This window comes from Halichoerus grypus, chromosome 2 (assembly GCF_964656455.1).
Source record: "Halichoerus grypus chromosome 2, mHalGry1.hap1.1, whole genome shotgun sequence".
Taxonomy (NCBI): domain Eukaryota; kingdom Metazoa; phylum Chordata; class Mammalia; order Carnivora; family Phocidae; genus Halichoerus; species Halichoerus grypus.
Window position 1 is genome coordinate 144,036,431 of NC_135713.1, and position 24,423 is coordinate 144,060,853.

Sequence of the window (24,423 nt, forward strand, 5' to 3'; positions counted from 1 at the left end):
AGAGAAGCTGTGATAGTTTAAAAAAAAAAAGAGCAAACATTTTGTAAGAGACAAGTGAACTAACAGAAGCAGTGCCCATTTTACCAGCAACAAGAAAAACTAGTATCTAGGCTTCTAATCTTGAAGGCAAAATCTAGAAAAACCTGACAGAAAGGACCAAAAACTGAGAATACTGGTTCTAGGATAGCCTAGGATAAGAATCAAGGGGACAGACTTAAAGGTTAAACTGTATAAGCGTAACCTCAGTGAAACGCTCTAGCAAAATAAGGGCAAACCTTGAGCAGATGGGGGTAATGGCAAAACTTCTGCATGCCCGTCTGCCACAAGGCACTAGACAGTAACAACCAACATTATTTGAGCATGCACCGCGTGACAAGCCTACCCAGCCCTTTCACATACATTATTTCATTTAACCCTCAGGACTCCTGTAAGTAAATACTATTATTCTCCTTACAAACACAGGGACGGTCCAGAGAATGAGTAACTTGCATGAGGTCACAGAGATACCAGTGGCACAACTAAGATTTTAACCCAAGTTTGATCCACAAGTCTGTGCTCTCAACCACTATGCAGTCACTGACCTGTATTATCCTCAATTTAATTCTCAAAGCAACCCATGAGGTAGATGCTATCCTCATTTTATTTTAGATGAAGACACAGGGTTTAAATAATTTGCCCAAGGTCACACACACTTGGTAAGTAGTAGAGCTGGGGTTTGAACCTCAGACAATCCAGCCACAAAGCTCCTCGCACAAGTCTATAATTCTGTCACTAATAAAGCCAAGGTCTCATGTTCTTTCTCCAAATATTGTATTGCTGAGACCATGAGCCCTCCAGTTTTCTTCTCAGGCGTCTCATCTTTCTGAGCTACTCCACACCTGCCTTCTCTACTCCCAAACTCTGCCTAATACTCTAAGACAGTAGATCTCAAATCCTATCACCTCAAGATCCTTACACACTCTTAAAAATTCACAAGCAACCTCAGAGCTTTCATTTATGTGGATTATACCTGTCAACATTTGCCATTCTAGAAATTAGAAGAAAATTTAAAATATGTATTAACTCGTTAAATGTAAAACCTACCACGTTTTTTATTTAAGATTTTATTTATTTATTTGTCACAGAGACAGAGAGAGACAGAGCACGAGCGCGCGCAGGGGGAGTGGCAGGCAGAGGGAAAAGCAGGCTCCCTGCTGAGCAAAGAGCCCCATGTGGAACTCGATCCCAGGACCCTAGGATCATGACCTGAGCCAAAGGCAGACGCTTAACCAACTAAGCCACCCAGGCATCCCAAACCTACCACATGTTAATAAACATTTTCATGAAAAGTAACTATTTTCAAAAACAAAGTAAAATATTGCGAGGACACTGTCTTACATTCTTGCAAATCTCATTAATGTATGACATACTAAAAGACAGCTGGATTCACATATCTGCTCTGAAGTCAATCTGATCAGATATCATACATTTGTTTAGCTTCTGGAAAACTCCACTGTACACTCATAAGAGAGTACGAATGAAAAAGACAAACATCTTAGTAATATCCTAAGAACTTAAGGTTTCTATAGCCAACTCCTCCTGCCCCCAAAATCTTGTACACAATTTCCTTAAATCCCTTCTCAAGTAGTATAAAAATAAGTTGCAGTACAAACTGGTTTAACTAAAATTTCCAATCAATAAGACCTCTTTGAAAACAGAGATCTTGAAATTATGGTAAAATATTCCTCCAAAACATACAGCTGAACAGCAGGATATAGTAGTCAATACCAAGCTCTAAAAGGAAAAGATTGGCATGCCCATCTGCATGCACAGTGCCCAGCCTGTGACAGACAGCCTGTAACTACACTGCTGTTAAAACGCAATTCTAACCATGTGCACGTGCCCAATAACACGAGTGAATATAAAATATAGTCAGAGAAGCACAGAGAGAAGTTTCCTATGCAACAACCATAGGAAACCACTAATTTTAAAGGCCAAAAATGGTTCAAATACTAGCAATTACATTCAACCCAATAAATTAACTCAAAATACAACTATAAAGATATCCCAAGTAGAGGTCATCCACAAATTTCAACTCAAATACAAATATTTGTCAGGTTAGATTTTTATTTTCTATATTTGAAGTCAAACAAAGTACAGAAAACATACTAAGACAAATACAATCTGCCATCTAATCAGCAAAAGCTGAGTGCCCACTAATAAGCAGGGTAGTAAGTCAAAACCGTGATTTGTGGGGTAAAACCTCACCAAGATTAAAAAGGTAAGGCAAGCGAGGCCATCAATCTTAAATGTGCTCCTTAACATGAGATAAGCAACAACCATCTGGTTTATAGCTTCAGCACCAAATGATGGATGCCAACAGAAGTCTTTTCATTTCTTTCTTATCTTTTGTCAGATTTTCCATAATCTATTTGCTTGTCCCTCTCTTACAATGACTCATAATAGTCTAACTACCACTATTTAGTGAAGATTTGGTCTCTTGAAGCATTCAACATTTATTCCAGCTGCTAATTCATATATACAGTCATTTGGGAGGTTTTAATGTACTAGCAATCAGTTTCAACCCATTGGTCCTTTTTTTCCCCTAGAAGAAAATTATTCATGAAACGCTGACCTTACAAATCATCAAGAAGCCTTTAATAACACTAGAATATTGCTCTAAGGCTACTGAGTGATGTTTCAGAAGATTTGGAAAGAAATCTAAAGCAACTCTGTGCAAATGGGAGTTGTGCTATACACTGCTTTTTGACTGCATATGTGACCGCCTTTTCCTAAAATAGTGAAATGCTTTAAAACTGGATTTTTGACCAGCATGAATAGTATTCTTATGTGGACTTTCACGGTTCTTGATCCATAACCTAAAACAGAATCACAAATATTAAGAATCTGCCAGGTAGCTCTATCAACATGATTAGCCACCAATGTAAATGGTTATAAGTTTGGGGCAGCAACTGGGTCTCTCCGTATTATCAAATCTGTATCAAAGGTCCATTCCAAGCCACGTCATCACAAGTGTATGTTAGGATGGAAGTGGGGGGAGTACAGTGAAATTAAGAATACAAACTAGAGTCAAACAGACCTACGTCAAGAAAGATGTGTTTACGTTCATCTTTAAGGCTAAAGCTTTCTCATTTATAAAACGATATCTACCTCACAATTTTGTTATAAGAAATAACACATTAAAGCACAATGCCTATCATATTAGCATTCAACAAAGCTATTTTTTTTTCTGTGACTACAAATCCCTAAGTCTGAGTTTCTCTAGTTTCCCTAAAATTAGAAACCAAGTGATAATTCTTTAGATGTCCCAAATAAAGTATAGTTTTCACTTTCAACAATTTTAGATGAAAATATATGAAGAGCTATTGTTCCACAAAACATGGCAGTTGGCTTCATCAGATCCTGCTTTATGATGCTGTGGTGTTTGCATACAACTACATACAATCTTATGAAAGAAAAAACTGCCCCCCAAAAAGCTGAGTGCAAATAATATTTTTGACTTAATGTGACTAAATCTTCCTTTCTGTTTGGTCTTCAATTAGCAGGGACTCCTCTAATATCCTTTTTCATCTATCCCACCACACCTCCCCCACTCAAAATCGGCCTAGTTAAAAAATCTATATACAACAGCTAGATGTACCCAAAGAATCACCTCTAATACTCTTTTTGGATACAAAGATCACAGCCTATTTTCTGTTTTGTTAGATCGCCACATGCTTATCTGAAAGACAATTACTATGCCTGATGATTCCTTCTTTGCTACTATTCTACACTTAGGGGCACCTGGGTGGCTCAGTTGGGTAAGGGACCAACTCTTGATTTCGGCTCAGGTCATGATCTCGGGATTATGGGATCAAGCCCTGCAGGGCCCCAGTTCCGTGCTCAGCAGGGAGTCTGCTTGGGATTCTCTCTTCCTCTCCCTCTGCCTCTCCCTGCTCTCTCACTTGCACACCCTATAATAATAAAAATAAAAGTGCATCAAACATTTAACTCAACTTTGGACTGTTGAGCACAGGACAAATACAAACCCAGCAAGATGTATGAAAAGTAAATTTTAGTCTTCCAGTAACTTAAGACTGAAAGTTCTAACATTATGATTTTACATCAGATCCATCTCCCATGAAGAAAATTCTCCTGTTTTTGAAATCCCATAAAATTCCAAAGAAAATAACTTTATGTGACCAAATTTAAGCCAATATATCAGGATAAAGTCTGAAATATAAATATATATATTAGAAATTTATTTCCTGTTTTGGACTTGAAGAAAACGGAAGGCTGGCAACCACTATAGGTGTCTACTTTCTCTCAACCCTGTCTCTTCTTTAAACTATTACCCTTTTTTCCACTTTAAACTTTTCAAACAGCAGTCTATAACCTTTTTCTTAACCTCCCATTTGCTTAACCCTAACCTACAGTCTGACTTCTACCTCCCTGGTCCCAGAAAAATCTGCTCTGCTTATATTCACGTAACTACCAAATCCTATTAAACCATTCTCCGAGCTCATCCTACCCTAAACCTGGCCATCGCTTGTCGCCACTGAAAACTCCCTCTTGCTCAGCACTCCTACCTCTCTTGGCATCTATAATTTTGCTCACTCCTATTCTCCTACCTCGTTAACCATTTTATTGCAGTCCTGTCCAAAATGTAATGTTGGCTGCTCCTAAGGATTCCCTTGGTCCTCTCCTCTTCCCGTTCTATATTAAACTGAGCTCCATGAGTAAGTTTCACACTTAAGCGTATGCATACTTTCATTCTCCTCAGCAGGGGCCGTAATTCTCAACTGATTCTCAAATGGGGACCCTACCTCCCCCAAAAAGGTGAAAAACATTTGTTCATACACTCTTCCCAAGTGATCTTCTAACTTCCAATACTAACTATATACTTACCAAATCTATAAAATCCCCAACCACTCTCTGGTCCAGATATCTATTAGACATATCCACCTAAATATCCGACAGGCCATGTGAAACTTAGAATCAAAAGCAAGCTATTCCACTTTCCTTGCCCAAATCTGCTCTTCTTCCTCTACTTTCCAAGTTAAATTATACCAAGTTACCCAAGATAAAAAAACTTCTGAATTTTTATTTTTTTATAATTCATCACTTATCTGTCCCTAATTCCAATAACTCATCGTTTATCTGTCCCTAATTCCGATATCTTTCAAAATTTATCCTATTCTTTTCCAGCTCCTATTATGTCCTTGACCTCTCACAAGGACTTAAATGAACTCTCTGGCCCCAGTTTCTGGACCCCTTTCATCCAACCTCCACATTTTTACTATGTGTCTCCTGAAAAAGTGTGTCACAATTTCCCCACCCCTATGCACTTAACCTCTCAATGGATCCCCATAAAAGTCCCAACCCTTCAAGAAAAAGCCTAAGACTATTCACAAACTGTTTCTGGCCACTCCTCCTGTCCCTCACATCCTGGCCTCCTATGTTTCACAGCCTAAGTTGTATGTGACCTGACTTTGCACATGCTTCTCCTCCATGAAAAGTCCTACTCGGCCTGACAAGTGCCTATTCACCCTTCAAAACTCAGCTCAAAGACCTCTGAAATGACTCTCTCAAGTTTCCCAAGCAGAATTGGCTGTTCTTTCCTTAGCAAGCCCCAAATGCTTTGTATATTCCTCATTACTGTATAACCTGATGAGTGCTTTATTGGTTCATTCGTCTTTATACCCCACTATAAATCCACTTGGGACAAAAGACCATAAGCCCCACAAGGATAGCAAGTCTATACATGGTGCCTGACATATGGGTGTCTGAGTATTTTTGGAACTGAGTTTTAGCACTATTTTAAAATGCTGTATTCAAGTATAATTAGTTCTGCTATATTGCTTGTTCTGAAATGTGAATTTGTTCCAACGTGATTGATCTATCGGGGAATGTGAGCACAATGCAAAATTCTCATTTGCATACCATTTCTCATTTGCATCTACCGCACTAGATGAAGGCAGAAAACTGCACCCAGCTGAACTAAGCTGTGCAGAAATACACAAAACACACACACCTCAAACACTACCCACCCCTTCAGTTCTCCCTGTGATATGAGCCACACCCACCCACCCACATCTGGTGTTACTATAATATTCCATTTGATTTCAGATAACCAGCCTTCTACCATTTCACAGGAACTCACAAGCAGCAAACCTTTCCATACCCATTTACACAAGCAAACCAGGTCTTTCTCAATGTAAAGTGCCACATTTATTATAGTATTTATATATTCCTTAGCCATTTCAGATGTGTAAAACTGTGTTACCATTTTCATCAAATTCGTTTTTAACAGTAAGTCACTCAGTTGTGTTCCGATCTCATTTTCCCCTGCAAGCCTGTAGTTTTTACTGCACAATTTAGCATACCATGGTAACTTTCAGGAACCTATATGCTGCTTCACAGCAGAATGGACTACATAAACTATCAGCTGTATGATGAGCTCTTAGATTTTAAGAAAATTTCAATATTCCAACTGCAGTAAGTTACTGGAGAGAAAACTGCCCTCCCACAAGTTTCATATACATACAGCCCAGGTCCCAACGGACTATTAGGATAGTCACAACCTTTAAACTTGGTGCCCCTCACTTCTGGTAAGCAGAGGGTGGTTTTCTCCAGCTTAAAGTCTACAGTCCGCCTAAGCCTAACTCAAAAAACAAGTTCTCAGTGCCTGAATTTTCAAGTGTACCATGTTATGGGTTTTACTGTTTTTTGACTGCTTTTAACTTCTTCTAAAACATCCTGATATTGTGATTTTAAATCACCCCGTTTTATAGAGCAACTGGCCAAACCCTCAAGTCCATTATAAAAGGAACTACAGAACACAACAGACACCGTATCCAAGTTACAAAGATTGAGAGTCACTAACTCCATACTATCTCAGAAGTGACTTTTTTATATGTAGGGCCTCCACTCAATCTTCCACACTGATGCCAAAGTAGTCTATAAATCACCTTGCTCCCCTAATAAAAATATTTTGGCTCCCTCCTTTTGGAATAAAGATACAAACTTCAGTTTTCGATGAGCAAGCGTGGTCCTTCAAAATCTAGGACACAGCTTTGCAGGCTCATCTCAGTCACTCTCCCTGTCCCAGTATCACCTTACCACTGGCCATACCCCAACTTCTGGCACCTCATGCACCCACCACTCCCTTCTGTTTGAAATGACCCCCTCACCCCAGTTTGACAAACACCTATTCTGTGTTATTTTCTGTAAACTGGTCCCACACCTATCACAAATTTATTCATCCTTCCTTCTGTTCTCTCATAGCACTTGTACGCCTACAACACCTATCGACTACATGGCCAAAAATGGAGTAGAATTCATTTCTGAATTTTCAGGGTCCAACGCTGTGTCCAGCATATACTATTCCTTGACACATAAATGAAGTTATGAAGAAAATATAAATGGATGAGGGAGAGGTAAAGGCCAGAAGAGGGTAAGGTTAAGGCAGTGTATATATGAGTCCCCATTCGGGACGCAAATAACTTTCTCCTCTTTAATTATTCAAATATGAAAATATGGTGCATTCCATTGTACTCTAATGCACCAGGCTCTGTGTACAGTAAGTTTACAGTTTAATTTATTCGGTATTTCCTAATTTCACAGTGTTTTCTTAACCACACTTTGTTGTAAAATGGCTACCTTCGTAATGTGAGTAGCAAGCAAGGTTAAACAAAAAAGTATGTCAGAAGTGGAAGCTAAGGATTTCAAAACTGAAACTGAACTTTTTTCTAGACAATAACATAAAGTCCCATTCACAACAAAAAAAGTTTAATAAGTACTGCATAACCACAAATCCAAGTCTTTTCTGCATTAAAATACATGTCCTTAGCTGAACCTATCTGGACTTTTCCAAAGTGATAAACATTTTAAAAGTAGAGCTTCCCAACAGTGTACCCTGCATCTGGGAAAGTTACAAGTGTGAAGATATTGGTCCCTCACCCCTCATGGCCCAAGGGCTACAGCTGGGAGCAGCACTGACCATCTATTCCACTATGCCTTACATACATTATCCCTTTCCACTGCACTACAATATGAAAAAAGCTTATACTTCAAAGAATATAAGAAGGTTCATGTGCGTATAGTGGGATGCCTAAGCAGTGACCAAAATGCATATTTATAAACTACAAGCACAGCAGGCAAATGCCTTCAATGCCTTTTTTTTTATTTGCAGTCAGGACCAAGTTCTATAACCAACTTCATTTTTAGTCAAGAGAAAATAGTCTGAAATTTCCCAATAATTGTAGTTTTAATGTGCCACCAAGATTTAAGAAACCTGAAAACACCTACAAACCAAACAGGCATTCAAAAGGGCTTCTTCTTCAACATTACCACTGATCAAGACATTTTTGAAACTATGCAAGAATCAACTTTCAGAATGAATCTTCTCAGTCTCACAAGAAAATGTCTTCTATCCCATCCTTATTTTTGACTACTTCATTTAGTATCTTGTTCACCTGCAAACTGAAGAGACACAACGGCCACAAATAACTTCTACCCATTAAAACACCCCTGCCCTCCCAAAAGAACTAATCTCCAGCAAGTATCTCATAGTCTCATGTGCTTTCTGCAAGTACCTTGGGCAAGTCATTTTAACCTTTCTGGGTCTGTTTCCACATTGGTAGCTTTTCAAATATTTTGCTTAAAGCACGATGACTGGACGAGATCACTGGTCTAAGATTATTAAGCAATTTTCATTCTAAAAGTCATCACATTCTGAAGACTGTAATAACTGCTCTGACAGCAATTACAAAGAAAGTCTTCAAAACCTTTTGACCCATGACCATATCAGCCCCAAAAGCCTACAGAACTGTTTTGGAATGGTAAACCCTAGCGGGCTGTGAAAAACACCAAGTGCTATTACGGCCGTTTTATTTTTCACTTGTTCACATTCCCTCTCTTCCCCTCCAAAATTAAATGTCCAGACACAAGAATGCAAGAAATCCCGCACTAGCACTAATGGGACGATCCACCTAGAAAAAGGTAAGTATGGGAACTCAAATTCAAGCACATTATTGAAACCACGTCAGCTTAACACAGTAAATCCAAGGTCAAGCAAGAGGACTACTCACAATGTTGTCATCTGCAGTAACAGTTAAAGAAAAGGTTACAGGTGTTCGTTAGCAGGCTCTCTGGGGAAGGCGAGGGAGGAAAAAGAGTCCAAGGAAAAAAAAGTTTCCAAAGAAAATAACGACTGGCGTTTAGAAATAAGAAAGGAGAGATGTGGTTGGGGTTACGGGAAAAAACTGCTTCAAGTAATCAGGGCTACCTCCGGGTTCTGAGCAATACTAGAAATCTCTTCATCTGGTGCCAAGTGCCTCTTTAACCAGGTCATTGTCACTCCCATCCCCTCCCCCGAAATCTGCGTTAATCTGAATTTTAAATACTTTTGGGGTGGGGGGGTCAACAGTTGGTTTCCCGCGTTGCGGTAACTGCGAAGTTCCACACTCCACGACGCACAATCCCACACAGCCACTCCGCCAAAGTTGCCACCCATGCCGGCCAAGAGTCCCGGACACCCACCCGCCGCCTCCGGCTGGCGGCAGCCGGGGTCCCGGGGCCAGGGCGCCCCGCCCCGCCCCCTGCGCGCCCCCGCCCCCGCCGTCAATCAACGCCCCCGCCCCCGGGCTGGGCGCGGGGGCGCGGCCTGGGGCCCGGCCGGATCGCCACAGCGGCGCGTCCAGAGGGCCCCCAACAGCCGCCAGCTCCGCCACCCACAAAACTCAAGTTGCCCGCGCCACGGCCCAGCGCGTGCCTCGGTCCCGGGGGGCACGACGGAGCGAGGGGCCCGTGCGTGGCCAGTGCGGGGAGCAGCGCCCGGCCGGGCCTCGGGCCCGTCTCGCTCACCTCTCGGGGTGCGCCGCCTTCCTCCGCCGCTGCCGCCGCCTCCTCCCTGTGAGTGCAGCGGGGTCTGACCTGTGGAACCACCATACCAGTCCCGCCCGCTGCTGCAGCGCCGCCGTCGCCGCTCCTCCGCCGCCTCAGCCGCCGCTCTTTGTTCCCCCTCCGAGCGCCACCGCGTCAGCCGCCCGCCTCAGCCGCCCCGACGGGCCGCCGCTACGCCCTCCCGCCCTCTCGGGCCCCGGCCTCGCCCTCCTCGCTGCGCCCACTGCCGCCTTCGCCTCCGCGCCGCCGACGCCGCCGCCACCGACGCCGCCGCCTCCTCCTTCGCGCCCCCCTCGTTTTCATTGAAAGCAAACAAGCATCATGGCGGCGGCCGCCGTCCCCCAGCCAGCGAGCACCCCGACCGCCGCCGCCGCTCCAACATCCCCGCCGCCCATTGGCCGCCGCCGCCGGGCGCGACCATTCGGTGTCCGGCGGGGTGGGCCGCTCCCCAAGCCCCGCCCCCTCGCACACCCCCCGCGCTGGGCGGCGGTGGGCCGGCCCGGCGCGCTGCTGGGCCAGCCTTGCCGCTCTCCTCCGCCGCTCTTTGCCTGCTCCGTCCCTTAGCTTCTTCTCCCTCCTCCCTTTTCCCATCTATTCCGACCCCCCCCTTTTTTTTTGTCTCAGGCTGTTCACTTTTGTCTCCTGTCTTCGCTCCTTTTCCTCGATCTCCTTCGCCTTCGTTCCCCTGTCAATCACGTGGAAACGCGGACCGGCTCTCAGACTTGACTTGAGCCGGTGTCTTCATCTGACTGAAGATGAGACTCTCAGTCGTGAACAGTCGCATGATGCTTCCTGCCTCGAATATGCAGAAAAAAATGTTAATTAGAGGCCCATTTCGGTCCATTAATGGTCATTCAGTCTAGTAACTTAAGGGACAGTAATGCTGGTGGGATCCTAGCTGGAGTAATTGTCCGCGACTGCCTTCAGGAATCAAGCTGTTCTGTTCAGGTGGTGATTGGAGGTGAGCGGAGATCGATAGTGATGGTGCGTGCCTCGGTGCATGTTAGCTGACTGGTGGTTGAGGCCCTGTGCTGGAGCCAGAATGGAGAGATGAATCAGGCCCCGCCCTGCCCTGAGTAAGCTCATGGTCTCGGGAAGAGAGAGACGCATGCCAAGGAAAGGGATAGCCACCTGCCCACCTACAGGGCCACGGGGGTCCTTCCTGAAAAATCCACCCTGAAGAAGTGGGTGTGAAATTGGTTCCAGAAATGAACAACAGCAACAAAGTGAGACACCCCCTCCCTGAAGGCCGACTTGGGCTACAAGGATATGGGAGATGGGTGGCTGCTTGCTGCTGGGGCAGCAGAGAGCTGGAAGAGCAAGGAAAAGATTGAAGGACCAAAGCTGTTGGAGTTCTGTGCTTGCCTCTCTCCAGCGTGGCCTGGGGGTGGTCCTTACTTGTATTCTTCCAAGAAATCAAGTGACAACCCAGTGTTCAAGTGCCAGAGGACACTGGACAGGGCAGGGCACCAAAGCCCAGCAGGGGTGAGGGATTGATGAAACAAGTGCAGGCTGACCTCTCGGCATCCCTCCACATCCTCCAACCCCAGACCACCTAGTACTGGCATTGTGCAGCCCCTGCTATTCAGTATCACCTGGCTGAGGGGCTGACATCCATCTGGGTCTCTACCCCCACTTGAGTACTGTGCCCTGGCAACCTGTGCCCTAGCCTGGACAGAGGGGTGCCTTTTTGTAACTCATCTGCCCAGAGGAAGCTACTTTTTATAATTGGCATAGTGTGTACGGAGGAGGGGAGTTCGTAACAAAAAACTTAGTGCATAAAACAACTTTCTGTATCTCATGATTCTGGTGCCCAGCTAGACAGTTCTACTGGTCTCACTGGGGGGGTCTCATGCCTATCCTGGAGATGGGGGCTAGGGATTGAGTGTCTGCCACCTTCAGGCCCCCCAAGGAGACATCTCTCTCTGTGTAATGTCTCGTCGTCCTGCTTTTCTGTGGCCTCTCCCCCCAGCGGGTTATCCTGGATGTCCTACCTGGCAACCCAGGGTTCCACGAGGGAGCTGACAGACCTTCTGAGGAATATCACGTTCTCTGTATTCTATTGGTCAAAGCAGGCACAAGCCCAGTCCGGATTCAGGAAGAGAAGACATAAGCAAGGCAGGAGCTGCATGCACATACAGGGAGGATGGACTTATTTGGGGCCATCTCCGTAGGCTAGGTACCACAGTGGTGGCTCTGCCTGAGCACATCCTGTTCTTTCTGAAGAGAAACCACCAAATGCTTCACCTTTCCAGATCCACATCAAAGAGCCCCTCATGTTAGGCAGGACCTCCCACTGCAAGTTATAAAACCCCAACTCAAATAGGCTTTATGCAGAAGGAGGTCATTTATGTATTCAGGTGTCCTGTAACTGAAAAGTTCAGGCATCGTAAGATGTCATCAAGAATTGATCTCATTCCCCCACCCTTCGCTCTGCTCGTCCACATTAGCGTCCTCACACATGCTTTGTGACCAGGCAGGGAAGATGGCCACTAGCATCTGCTTCTACCAGATTCTACCAGTTTCTCCACGTGGATAGAGGGTGTACCTCTTTCCTCGTTGTTCCAGCAAAAAGCCCAGGACAGGCTCTCATTGGCCTGGCCTAAGCCCCATCTCTACCCCTGCAGGGAGGCGTGAGGTCAGCCGCACGTGAACCAGATGTATTGAGAGTGGGGAAGGGGTTCCTCAGGAAGAGTTGAGGACAGCCAGAGAACGGGAGCAGATTCCACCTCACCCCTCTGGGAAGGTTTCTCTGGAAGAGTTGGTCACTGTCTCCTCAGGTTCCCCACCGTCTTTCCCTCCATGGGGGCACTTAGCAGATGATGTTCTTACCTCCCCTGCCTGGCTGTGAGCTACACATGTAAGTCTGACTCATGTTGTTGCCTCCATGCCACCAACTGGGGTTGCTTTTCAGGCTTTCCAACCTGCAGGCTTTCCCAGTTTCTTCCTCTATTATGAGAACCTTGCCACTCAGGTGCAGAGGTAGGCAGGGGATCCAACCAGGACCCATCTGGGATTGATTAATGGACATAGGAAGAGAATCCTGGCTCCACTGGGATGATAAGCGAGGACAGTATGAATTGGTGGCAACCAGTGCATCTTCCCCACCACGTGGAGAGATGACAGATGATGGAGAATGTCTTGGTGCCAAAAAGCCTTGGTACTGGGTTTTGGTAGTTTTTCCTTTTAGCCTGTGACCTATCCCAAGTACATGACTGACAGATTTTTGCTTAAGAGTTGGGCTTCTGCCACTTGTGATCAAAATACTTCTAATTTGATGCTCACTAAATATATTGGATAATGGGTGGGTGGATAAATAATAAAGAGAGACAACTGAATGCTCTCCATGATCACGGATGTTGCTCTGGTGTCTATTTCTCACACATGGCTGGAGCACTGGAATTCAAACTCAGGGTCAATGTAGGATGTGGACAATAAGTTTATGGGTCCAGCAACTAGAGTTGTAAAGAGATGGGCAGGGTTGGTCAGACTGACTACAGTAAAATTCACAGGAGGCTGCCAAATGAAGTAGGTTCCAAGGTCTATTAGCAAGACAAGGCCAACCACTCTGTGACCAGAATGTTTGCATTAGAAGATCCACACATCTTCAGCCCATAAGGAAGCACAAAATCATATTGTTTGCTTGGTGAGCCTGAAATATGGACCCTGGCCACTCAGCTTTGACAGTCTGATGCCTTCTCTCGGGGTGGAGACTTGTTGGCTAGGGACCAGAACTGATGACCAAGATCCCTTATCCCCACCCAGTGCCAAAGACATGAATCCACCCTGGCCATCAGTCTCTTATTCTTTGGCCTCAAGGCTTCCAGGCCATGCTTTTCTTCAGCTAGGTCCTTTGTCCATTGTGTTAACCTGCAATTGATTGAAAACCCAACTCAAACAGCTTAAGATAAGAAGGGAGTTCACTGGCCCAAATAGCTTTAAAAGGCCAGGAAATATACACCAGCTTTAGGTGTGGCTTGATCTGGGGGCTAATCCACTCTCAGTCCTGCTCACCTCCACGTTGATTTTATCATCAGGGGCCACACTGAAGCGGAATGGAGGCCAGCTCCTGCCAGGTTCAAGCCCAGTGGGAGAGAGAGCTTCCCTCAATAGATGAACAGACATCCTGGGTCTGACTCTCATTTTCATCCCTGAACCAAATGCCATGTTCAGGGCAATGTGCTACCCTGGCCAGGAAGAAGTCACACGCCCACTCTGGATCTGGATTGTCTTCAAGCTCACTCAAAGCACATATGGAAAGAATGGGGGGGTCCCCCCAAAAAACTGAGGATGCTGTTGCCAGAAGAAAGAGGAATGATGCAGAAAGGCAGAAAGAAGCAGAGGTCTAAGGTCTCTGTATCAGGGCTCCAGCCGCACCTGCTCAGACCCCCTGCCTGCTGCTTCTCCAGGAACCCCTCTAGTCCTGGTCTCACTCTCAGTACAGACTGAGGAGAAGGTGCTTCCATGCCTCAGAATGCGGGAGGCAGGGTGCAGCTATCCCGTTTCAGAGCTTGGATGCTCTCCCTGAAGACTCACAATAGAGAATTAATGGGAACAGGGAAAAGCTGCAAATCCATTTCTGTTTTTAAGTGTATGACTTTTTTTTTTTTTCTAAGATCAACCCCCCTTTTTCCTTGTTGTAAAAGTAATTAGCGGTCATGGTTTAAAAAATGATTAAAACCAAACAGCAGAAAGGGATGAAGAAGAAAGTAGATGTCTCATCTCTGGCCTTACTCCAGTCACACTCCCTAGAGATTTGAATTGATTACAATGCTTTGGCCTTAAATAACAAAACAAAACAAACAAACACACCCAAACACCTTCAAATATGCTTACTGATTGAGGTACTTAGTGACTCTGAGACTGAAAGTCCAAATGTAGGGCAGCCATTAGGGTTATTTGATTTTTTTTTTTTAAAGATTTTATTTATTTGATAGAGAGAGACACAGTGAGAGAAGGAACACAAGCAAGGGGAGTGAGAGAGGGAGAAGCAGGCTTCCCGCCGAGCAGGGAGCCCGATGCGGGGCTTGATCCCAGGACCCTGGGATCATGACCTGAGCCAAAGGCAGACACTTAACGACTGAGCCACCCAGGCGCCCCTAGGGTTATTTGATTTAAAGCCTGTGGGCAGGTTAATCACTGATACTACAGACGAAGAATATTTTGTTCCTTTGCTACTTAGTATGGGATATGTGGAGTGTTGGGGTGATGGCAGGAGACTGAATGCGGGTCCCTCCAGAGATGGCTGGAGCCATGGGGCTCCTTCAGGAGGGGCTGAGGTGACAGAGTCTCAAGTTTCTTTATGTATAATTTGATTTGTGGGTCACTTTCTGAATTTATTGGGATTTAGGATATATTCAGTTTCTAGAATAGAAACCTGACTCAATTCAAGCAGAAATAGGAACTTACTGCCTCGGGATAATGCTGGCTGCTTTAATAAACAGATACAAAATATCTTAATCATGTAACAACCCTTTCAGCAGATGACTTTCTTCCATGTAGAAAGACCTGGGGACCTGGGCTCCTTCCTCTTGTGGCTTTGTCATCTCCTAGGACAAAAGTTCTTATGGGGGGGGGTGTCCATGTACTCCTATGGGATCTGTGCATAGACCTCAAGGTGGGATACTGTGAACCCAGATGAGACAATTTTCACATTTCCTGCCATTTTGAATCTAGGTAACCATCCTAGGAGAATGGTACCTGTAACTATCATCAGTGGAAACCCCAGCCTGACAGTTTAATATCCTATCATAGTCGTTGGGGAGATGTTTTTCCCCCCAATTAACTTTTTCTTTTTTGACTGGAGTGAAATTCACACAACTTAAATTAACCTTTTTCTTTTAAAATTTTATTTGAGAAAGAGTGAGAGAGCACAAGCAGGGGGAGCATCAGGCAGAGGGAGAGAGAGAAGCAGACTACCCGCAGAGCAGGGAGCCAGATTCTGGGTTCAATCCCAGGACCCTGGGATCATGACCTGAGCTGAAGGCAGATGTTTAACCCACTGAAGCACTCAGGCACCTCAAATTAATCATTTTAAAGTGTACAATTCAATGGTATTTAGTACATTCACAATGTTGAGCAACCCTCTCTGGTTGGAAAACATTGTCATCATCCTAACAGAAAATGTTGGAAGAGTGTGCATGTGGATATCTGGTACACAGAGGGGTGACCGTGGCTGAGATGGTCGTTCATTTTCATTCATCTACTACTCTGAAATGTGGTAGCTATTAGAGCCTCCAGTAGATCTTGTTATTTGATATGCTATTCAAATGCATAAATATTATGTCATAATACTTAGAATATTTTGGTAATTGTATTTCAGTATAACTGATTTCCTTTGTAATCCTCTGTATTTTATTTTATGCTTTTTAAAAAACATTGTCCTGTACAGGGGTCCATAGACTTTACCAGACTACCAAGAGGGCTCGTGGCATAAAATATGTCAAGAATCCCTGCCCTAGGCTTTGGAGCCCTCTGTATCCACCTGGTAAATGGCAGAGATGGAGAGAACTAGCTCAGCTTGAAGCCACCCATAGCACTCCTTCCCACACTCCACTGGCGAGAACTAGTCACGTATCCCACCAAATGCAAAAAAGACTTGGGAAAGATTTCACAAGCTTGGAAAGAACTTACTTGATTCTGTCTGAGCAACTGCTTCTCAGCAACGAATCTAACAAAGGAAGGAACAGCATGAATTTTCTTGAACGACCATCTCAGCCACGGTCACCCCTCTGTGTACCAGATATCCACATGCACACCTCTTCCAAAAAAGAGTACCTCCTCTTCCTGTCCCCAAGGAAGGCCCCATCTATTGGTGCCTCCTTCCCTTAGCCCTTCTGCTGTTCTGCTACCTGGAACTTGAAGCTGCCGTCTTAGACCATGGGAATGAGCCCATGATGTCAGAATAAAAATGGAAGCTGGAAGAAGCTTGGTTTCTGAGTGTTTCGTGGAGGAGAGACACCATATCAGCTCTAGGCTGAATTCCTCCAGAATCGAGGTATGTATTTGGCAGGAGATAAGATTGATGCCCCGCCATGCAGAAACCAAAAGCTTGCTGGCAGAAAAGCAGATTAAGAGTGTTGCCTTCCAAACTAAGTTGATTATTTGAAAAATAGCCCCAATTTCATTAGGTTGTGAAATTTGGTGATGAGCAGACCACAAAAGCAAACAAGGAAATGACTCAAGTCTTAAGATTTTAAAACTGTGTCCAGGCAACATCTTTGGCTATGAGTACTTTCATATGGAATTAATAAAGTGTGAATAGACTGGAAGCCTAGTAGGTTTTGGAGGGAAATATATTGCCAAAGGAACCCCCAATATGGCCCACAACTCCATCATTATTTAACCCTGAAAGCAACACCCAGTTTCTCAAACCTGCACCAGTAGGAAGCAGGCGCTCTAATTCCCAAGTCAAATGTGATCACAAAAGAAAATAGACCTTCCAGAAGGTAGGGATAAAGCTGTAGAGGCCAGTGGGCAAAGGACTGCCAGGTGGGTGGGCCAATAATTTACTCTACCTCCAGAGAAGTGTTCCTAGAAAACCAGATGGGCAAGAACCAATGAGTAGCCACCATCCTCCCACTTTCCTCTTTTTAAAGTTTTTTCCAGAGGCCAAAATGGTATGTTGTCCTGGGACCACAGGATAATTCTTCTTCAGGAATAAAGATGCAATTTTCCAACATCCCTTCACTTGCCAGCATCCTTACAGCTGAGTAGGAATAAATATTGAGACATCCTCTGCTTTACTCTCATCAGAGAAGAAAAATCCTGGAGTAGAAAAGGGGCAGGCACCTGGCTGAGCAGAGTGGGGGAGGGGACCTGGGGTCTAATTTCTTCTGAGCGCTTTTTTTTTTTTTTTAAAGATTTTTTTATTTATTTATTTGACAGAGAGAGAGAGCGAGAGCAGGAACACAAGCAGGGGGAGTGAGAGAGGGAGAAGCAGGCTTCCCGCGGAGCAGGGAGCCCGATGCGGGGCTCGATCCCAGGACCCTGGGATCATGACCTGAGCCGAAGGCAGACGCTTAACGACTGAGCCACCCAGGCGCCCCCTCTGAGTGCTTTCTTCTGTTCTTGGTTTTAGCCTCCCTTACAATTAAAAAAAAAAAAAGCATAATTTTTTTCATTTGAATATGTAGCTGATGCCAATTTCTGGGATTTTTGAGGATTTTGAAGTTTGGCTTTGCTTATTTTCCTTTATAGGAGTTCCTTTCCCACTTAAAAAACAAAAAAAAAACCACTTTTCATTTTGAGTTAATTACAGAATCACATGAGATTGCAAGGAAATGTGCCAAGAAGTCCATGCACCCTTCACCCAACCTCCCCTGATGCTCACGTCTTGCATAGCTATAGTACAATATAAAAACCAGAAAGCCGACACTAGGCACAAACTATTGTGTTTGATATTCAGATTTCACCAGTTTATATGCATTTGCATGTGCAAGCGTGTGTGTGTGTGTGTGTGTGTGTGTGTGTGTGTGTAGCTCTATGTAATTTTGTCATATGTGTAGCTTCATGGAACCACAACCACAATCAAGATACTTAATTGTACCATCACCTCAAGACTCTCTTGTGCTGCCCTTTTGCAGCCGCATCCTCCCCCCCCCCCATCCCTAGCGGGCATCAACCACTAACCTCATCTCTCTAATTATGTTCTTTCACAAATGCTATATAGATGGAATTATGCAGTATGTATCCTTTGGAGATGGCTTCACATAACTTCCTCACGGTTTACTTGAGTTCTTGTAGCAATAGTTTTGTCATTTTTGTCGCTGAATAGTATTCCATGGTATGGACATACCACAGTTTATTTAACCATTCATCAATTGAAAGACATTAAGGTCATTTCTAGTTTGGGGCTATTATGCATGAGGCTACTAGAACTTTCAGGTACAATTTCTGTGTGAAAATAAGTTTTCACTATCCGTGATAAAGGCTCAAGAGTGGTGTCACTGGTGCACCTGATAACTACATTTTTAGTTTTAAAAGGACCTGCTGAACTATTTTCCAGAGTGGCTGTATGTTTTAACCGTATTACCTGGGGTGAGGTATGGGGAGGCCGGACACAGGTCAACAGAGAAAAAACAAAGAATTTTATAGTGTTGTTGCTCAAAGTTCAGTGGGGAGAATATAACACCCATGTTGGGCCACATGGGGAAGCACCAGGATTGATCAGGAGGCAGAGAGAGGGGGCAACTGTGGGCAAGCAGCTTTGTTGTAATTTCTGCAGGAAAAAATGGGCTAGGCAGGGTAAACAAGTTTTGGATTGGCTGATTTGAATCATTTCAATGGGCTCTGGGGCATAGGGGCTGCTCTTGGTTGCCGGGTCCCTGGCCCTGGGGTGATGAGGGCAGGTGTATAGTGGGCAGGAGACAGACAGCCCAATAAAGAGGTGGCTGGGATGTGGGCTTAACTGGATGCTCCAGGAGAACTGACTAGCCTCAAACCAGCATTTTTTTGGCCAGACAGCATTTTATTTTATTTTATTTTATTTTATTTTATTTTATTTTATTTATTTGACAGAGAGAGAGACAGCAAGAGAAGAAACACAAGCAGGGGGAGTGGAAAAGGGAGAAGCAGGCTTCCCGCTGAGCAGGGAGCCCAATGTGGGACTCGATCCCAGGACCCTGGGATCATGACCTGAGCTGAAGGCAGATGCTTAACGGCTGAGCCACCCAGGCACCCCAGCCAGACCGCATTTTAAAAAATTATATTACACTGTATTATGTCACATTCTCACCAGTGAGGTATGAGTGGTCTAGTTTCTCCCCATCTTTATTAGCATTTGTGTTATTACTCATTTTTAGTTTGATCATCCTGACAGGTATGTCTCATTATGGGTTTAATTGGCATTTTTCTACCAGTGAATGATGTTGAACATCTTTCCATTTGCTATCTGCTTATCTGCCATCTATATGTCTTCTTTGATAAAATGCCTCTGTGTGTCTTTTGCCCATTTTCTAATTGGATTGCTTGTCTTTTTAATGTCAGGTTTTTAGAGTTCTTTAGATATATTCTAGGTACAACTCCCTTGTCAAATATGTGACTTGCAAATATTTTCTCCCAGTCTGTAATTTGTGTTTTCATACTCTTAACAGGGTCTACTGCTGAGCAAAAGTTTTAAAATTTGATGAGGTCCAATTAATGAATTATTCCTTTTATGGATCATGCTCTTGGTATCAAATGTAAGAACTCTTTGCCAGGATATTTTGCCAGAATATGGAATAGAGAATACAGAATATTTTCTCTTATTTTTTTCTAGAAGTTTTATAGCTTTACGTCTTATATTTAAGTCCATGATCCATTTTGAGTTAAAATTTGTATAAAATGGGAGGCTCAGTTCCAGGGTTTTATTTGTTTGTTTGTTTTGGCTATGGATGCCCAATTGTTCCAGCACTATTTACTGAAGAGCTTGTCCCTCTCTCATTGAATTGCTTTTGTTCCTTCGTCAAAAACTAATTGAGCATATTTATGTGGGTCTATTTTTTTTATTCTCTATCTGTTCCATTGATCTATGTGACCATCCCTCTGCTGATACCATTGTTTTGATTACTATAGCTAATATAGTAAAGCCTTAACATCTGGAAGAATTATTACTCTCGCTTTATGTTTCTTTTTAAAAATAGCTTGGGCCAGGGGCACCTGGGTGGCTCAGTTGGTTAAGCGGCTACCTCCAGCTAGGGTCATGATCTCAGGGTCCTGGGATCGAGCCCCGCATCAGGCTCCCTGCTCAGCGGGGAGTCTGTTTCTCACTCTCCCTCGGCCCCTCCACTCACTCGTGTGCACACGCTCTCTCTCTCAAATAAATAAATAAAATCTTTAAAAAAAAATAGTTTGGGCCATTGTAGAGGCTTTCCCTGATTTTCACACAGAAACTTGTACGTGAATGTTCTAGTAGCCTCATGCATAATAGCCCCAATATATATATAATAGCTTATTATTATTATTATTATTTTATACCTATAAAATTAACCTTGCTGAAATTTTGATAGGAACTGAGGTAAAGCTATAGATCAATTCAGGAAAATTGACATCTTTACTATACTGACTCTTTCAGATCTTCAATATGGTATGTCTCTCCAATCTCTCGATTTCCTTCATCAGCATTTTATATTTTATCCTACAGATCTTGTGTATGTTTTGCTAGATTTATACCTACGCGTTTCGTTGCTTTAAGCAATTTTAAATGGTATTTTTGATTTTGATTTCTCCTTGTTTAGTGTCAGTATATAGAAATGTAATTGATTTTTGCATGGCAATTTTGTACTCTGCCATCTTACTGAATCACCTATTAGTTCCCGGTGATTTTTTGTACATTCTTTGGAATTTTCTACGTAGACAATCATGTTGCTTCAAGTAGAGACATTTTCATTTCTTCCATTCCAATGTGTATGCCTTTTTGGTTTTGTTTTTTCTTGCCTTGTCACAGTGATTAGAACTTCTAGTACTATGTTAAATAAGAATGGGGAGAGCAGACATCCTTGCCTTGTTCTCAATCCTAGAGGGAGAGCATGCAGTCCTCACCATTAAGTTTGATGTTAGCAATAGGCTTTGTAGATGCTCTTTACGAGGTTAAGGAAATCCTTCTTTATTTGGTGTACTGAGAATTTTTATCATAATTTGGGGGTTGAATTCAAGAAAAATGCTTTTCCTGTGTAAATACAGTCTTTCTTTCATGATTTTCAAATATTGAGCCAACCTCACGTATCTGAAATAAATCCCACTTGGTCGTAGTGTATTAACCATTTATGAGTTCTTGGATTTAATTCACGTATCTGAAATAAATCCCACTTGGTCGTAGTGTATTAACCATTTATGAGTTCTTGGATTTAATCCTCAAGAAATATAAAATTTTCTTGAGGATTTTTGCATCTAAGTTCATGTGGGATATAGGTCTGTAGTTTTCTTGCTGTGTGTTATGTTTGTCTGGTTTTTCTATTAGAGTAATAGCGGCCCAGAAAATGAGTTCTGAAGTATACTCCCTCTCCTGTTTTCTGAAATAGATTGTATAAGATTGGTGTTAATTGTTTGAATGTCTGTTAAAATACCCCAGTGAAACTATCTGGCTTAGAGATACTATTTTTCCCAGTCTTTTACTTTGCTCCTGCCTGTGTCATTATGTCTGAGGTGAATTTCTTATACACAACATACAGGTGGGTTATTATTCTTAAGCCACTCTTCCAAATCTTTTCATTGGTGTGTTTAAACTACTTACATCTAAAGCAATTGTTGATACATTAGGGCTTAAACCTGCCACTTTGTTGTTTTCTGCACATTCACCCTCTCTTTCTCAGTCCTCTGTTTTCTTTTTTCTTCCCTTCCTTTCAGTGCCCTGAACATTTTTTTAGAGTTTCATTTTGATTTATTGATAAAGTTTCTGAGTGTATCACTGAATAATTTTCTCAGTCATTTGTTCTAGGGGTTAACATATGTGTTTACACACCTAAGTTGATCATAGGCTGCTAGTGTCAACATTTTCTCATTTTGAGCAAAATGTAGAAAACTTACCTCCACTCAGCTTCCTTGATCTTTCCAATTGAGAAAATATAATATTCTGAAGCATTTTCTCTACATTCATTGAGCACCACATCAGATTATGCTATAATTTTTGTCTCAACCATAAGATATGATGAAGAAAACTGACGAGGTGAGGAACATTCTATTCTGTTTACTCATTCCATTGTTTTCCACCCCTTTCTGAGGGCCCTGGTTTCCTCTTTCATCATTTTTTAAAAAAGATTTTATTTATTTATTTGACAGAGAGAGAGAGCACAGGCGGGGGGAGGCAGAGGGAGAGGGAGAAGCGGACTTCCCGCTGAGCAGGGAGCCTGATGTGGGGCTCGATCCCAGGACCCTGAGCCAAAGGCAGATGCTTAACTGACTGAGCCACCCAGGTACCCCTGACATCATATTTTTTATTTCTAGGGAGCTTCCTCTAGCCATTCTTTTTCTTTTCTTTTTTTCTAAGATTTTATTTATTTATTTATTTATTTTAAGTAATCTCTACACCCAATGTGGGGCTCGAACTCATCTGGACTGAGCCAGCCAGGCACCCCTAGCCATTCTTTAAGGGTAGGTCTGCTGGCAACAAATTCTCTTAGCTCTTCTTCATCTGAGAATGTCTCTATTTCCCCTTCATTTCGGAGGGACAATTTTACCAGATGTAGCCTTCTGAGTTGACAGTTTTTCTTTCATATGAGAAATCCACTGTTCATTGAATCACCTTTCCTTCATGGGGCAGTGCATCGTTTCCCTTCAGCTGTTTTTAAGATTTTTTTCTCTGGGGGCGCCTGGGTGGCTCAGTAGGTTAAGCATCTGCCTTCAGCTCAGGTCATGATCCCGGAGTCTTGGGATTGAGCCCCGCCTTGGGTTCCCTGCTTGGTGGGGAGAGTGCTTCTCCCTCTGCCCCTCACCCCACTCATGCTCTCTCTCTCTCTCAAATAAATAAGTAAAATCTTTAAAAAAATATTTTTTCCTCTGTTTTTGGTTTTCAAAAATTTAATTATGATGTGTCTTGATGTGGAGTTCTTTGGGTTTTCATATTTGGGGTTCTTTTCAGTTCTTGAATCTGTAGGTTTACATCTTTCTCCAAGTTTGGAAAAACACCACAGCCATTATTTCTATGAACACCTTTTCAGTTGCACACACTTTCTCCCTATCCTCTGGGAGTTTTGTGACATGAATCCTTTATTATACCCACAGGTCCCTGAGGGTCTGTTCATTATTTTTTTCAATCTATTTTTTTTCGCTGTTGCTCAGACTGAGTAAGCTCTTTTGGCGTTCAAGCTCCTTGAGTCTATCTGCTTTTTTTTTTTTTTTTAAAGATTTTATTTATTTACCTGATAGAGAGAGACACAGTGTGTGAGAGAGCACAAGCAGGGGGAGTGGGAGAGGGAGAAGCAGGCTTCCCGCTGAGCAGGGAGCCTGATGCGGGGCTCGATCGCAGGACCCTGGGATCACGACCTGAGCCGAAGGCAGCCGCTTAACTGACTGAGCCACCTAGGCGCCCCTGATTCTATCTGCTTTCATTTCCACTCTTCTACTAAGTGCATCCAGTGAATTTTTATTTTGGATATTGTATATAAATCTGATTTATCTCAGTATTGGCTTGCATCAATTGTCTTCTCTCATTTGGGTTGTGATTTTCCTTGTTCTGGGAATGACAGGTGATTTTCTATAGTACCCTTCTTGTTTTGGTTATTGTGTGAGGGGACTCTTTTTTTTTTTAAGATTTTATTTATTTATTTGAGAAAGAGAGACAGATCGTGACAGAGATAGTGAGAGAGAGCACAAGCAGGGAGGAGAGGGAGAAGCAGACTCCCTCCCGAGCAGGGAGCCCGACGCAGGGCTCGACCCAGGACCCTGGGATCATGACCTGAGCCAAAGGCAGACGCTTAATCGACTGAGCCACCCGGGCGCCCCGTGTGAGGGACTCTTAATCACACTTAAATCTTCTGTGTCAGCAGGCAGTCACCCAACTTAGTATGCAGGTTGTATCTACTTTTGCAGGCTTTAGCTCTGACGACAGTTTCATTTTCTGAG

General features: G+C 43.4%; 1 protein-coding gene and 1 long non-coding RNA gene across 3 annotated transcripts in view; one reads left to right on the forward strand and one right to left on the reverse strand.

Moving 5' to 3' along the window:
- Positions 1–10,021, reverse strand: part of CNOT6 (CCR4-NOT transcription complex subunit 6) — a 72,034-nt gene extending 62,013 nt beyond the window's left edge. Inside the window, exon 1 of one of the 2 annotated variants that reach the window (XM_036081164.2) lies at positions 9,847–10,021. The gene's annotated coding sequence lies outside the window, so the exon portion shown is untranslated. The remainder of the gene's footprint in view (positions 1–9,846) is intronic. The other variant, XM_036081163.2, reaches the window with a different exon arrangement.
- Positions 10,022–10,249: 228 nt separating this feature from the next.
- Positions 10,250–16,811, forward strand: LOC144381158 (uncharacterized). The gene is made up of 2 exons (XR_013445879.1): positions 10,250–10,846; positions 16,717–16,811. It is a non-coding gene; the product is annotated as an uncharacterized LOC144381158 (long non-coding RNA).
- Positions 16,812–24,423: the final 7,612 nt, after the last annotated feature.